The sequence below is a fragment of the Aplysia californica genome, unplaced genomic scaffold (genome assembly GCF_000002075.1).
Source record: "Aplysia californica isolate F4 #8 unplaced genomic scaffold, AplCal3.0 scaffold00632, whole genome shotgun sequence".
In the NCBI taxonomy this organism is placed as follows: Eukaryota; Metazoa; Mollusca; class Gastropoda; order Aplysiida; family Aplysiidae; genus Aplysia; species Aplysia californica.
The window spans coordinates 331,393-333,403 of NW_004797902.1; positions in this window are offsets into that span (position 1 = coordinate 331,393).

Genomic DNA, 2,011 nt, shown 5'->3' on the forward strand with positions numbered 1-2,011 from the left:
TCGTCCATAGAGCACGGGTTTTTGCAGCCCCACCCACCCTCACCCCTCCCTAAACTGATCAAAATCAGTTTTAATTTTAAAATTTTAGAAATCAATAAATCTATAAATTCATCAATAAATCAATAATGCTTTTTTTCAATCGACCAGAGTCTCAAAAATGGAAAGTCTGGAACAACAATATTTATAAAACCTCCACTGTTTGAGATTCGAACCAAAGTCATCAACATTACAGCCCTGCACGCTACCAGAGTTGTTGACAGCGGACATCTAGCTAGGGTGTTATAGGGGGCAGAGTACGACTTTGTCTCTAGCCTGTCAGTTTCCACTCGTCTTTCAGAGAGAGAGAGAGAGAGAGAGAGAGAGAGATAGAGAGAGAGAGAGAGAGAGAGACAGACAGACAGACAGACAGACAGACAGACAGACAGACAGACAGACAGACAGAGAGAGGGAGAGGGAGGGAGGGAGGGGGAGAAAGAGAGTGGGAGAGAGAGAGAGAGAGAGAGAGAGAGAGAGAGAAAGAGAGTGAGAGAGAAAAAGAGAGAGAGAGATAGAAAAAGAGATAGAGAGAGCGGGGGGTAGAAAGAGAGAGAAAGGGAGAGAGAGAAAGACAGAGAGTGAGAGAGAGAAAGACAGAGAGAGAAAGAGAGAGAGAAAGAGAGACAGTGAGAGGGAGAAAGAGATAGAGAGAAAGAGAGAGAGTGAGAAAGAGACAGGGAGAGAGGGAGAGAGAGAGAGAGTTGCTGACAACGGACAACTAGCAATGGTCTGTTAGGGGACAGAGTACGACTTTGTCTCTAGCCTGTCTGTTTCCCTAGTGGACAGAGATAATAAGAACCTGTTTGTAAATCCTGCCTTTACGTAGTCAGCGATAAAAACTACTAGATGTTGCACGCCTGTAGTGTAAATGTCACGTGCCAGGCACAGAGAGGGAGCTGATTATTTTTGGCAGTAAATGTGACAGGGGAACCTGCATATTATTAGGTTTTCAGCATACCTTGATTTGATACGTGAGCAAAATATTTCATACAGCTATTGGGCATATTTCAGGCGGTTTCAGAGCAGATGGTTGGAGAGGGCCGATTTTGTGACCCTATGCAGTTTGGAGTGTAGCAAAACAACCCCCCCCCCCCCCAACCAAAAAGAAAAAGAAGAGAGTTGGAGAGTGCAAAGTCCTGTTTGTTTTCTATTATTCTGTTCACCCTTCCTGTAATCTAGCCTTTCCCAGAACTAAGTGACCCTTACTGTGCAGTCGTATTTCTTTTTTTGCTTAACCCTATCCGTACGCCATGGTCATTTTCTACCCCCGGGGTTGTAATCTTCACATTACAGAACATTTCTAGTTCGAAGATCTCTTTGAAACTTTCAGTATTTCTTTAAAAAATCATTTTGACAGGCTGCCTTGCAAATTGTACGGATTGGATTAACGAGTAAATTTCCTCTTTGGAAAGTGGTGGCACAGAGTTCCCCAGGTCATATGGATACGATATTAAAACATTACATACGGATAGAGTTAAATTAGATTGGGCTGAACAGGGAATGGGGGATCGCGGATTTGCCCTAATTTTGGTTTACATCTGCACAAGATAAACGCTTTCAAGTAGCTCCAAGTACGAGTATTTTCAAAACTTGCTGTATTCTGTATGGGCAAAACTGGCAGATATGGTCGCTTTTATGCACAAGGGAGCTATCCCGAAAAATGCTGTTTTGGAGTGATCGAAGGTAAAGTTTTTGCCCCTTGTTCAGTTTCTTTAGAAGACAAGGAGAGTTTTCTCTATAACCAAACAAATATACACACCGATGAAACCAAGTTACTCCTATTGGTAGGGTAATGCCCACTTTTTATGTAGGTCAAGATTTCTGGAAACCCCTGAATATTTGGGTAACCCGCTTGTCCTTAAAAGTGACCATATTATACGAGTACCTCTAAATAAGATAAGATAAGACAAGATACATCTTTATTGTCCAGATCCTGGCACATTGGTTTGGTCTTTCACCACATGTGTACACACAC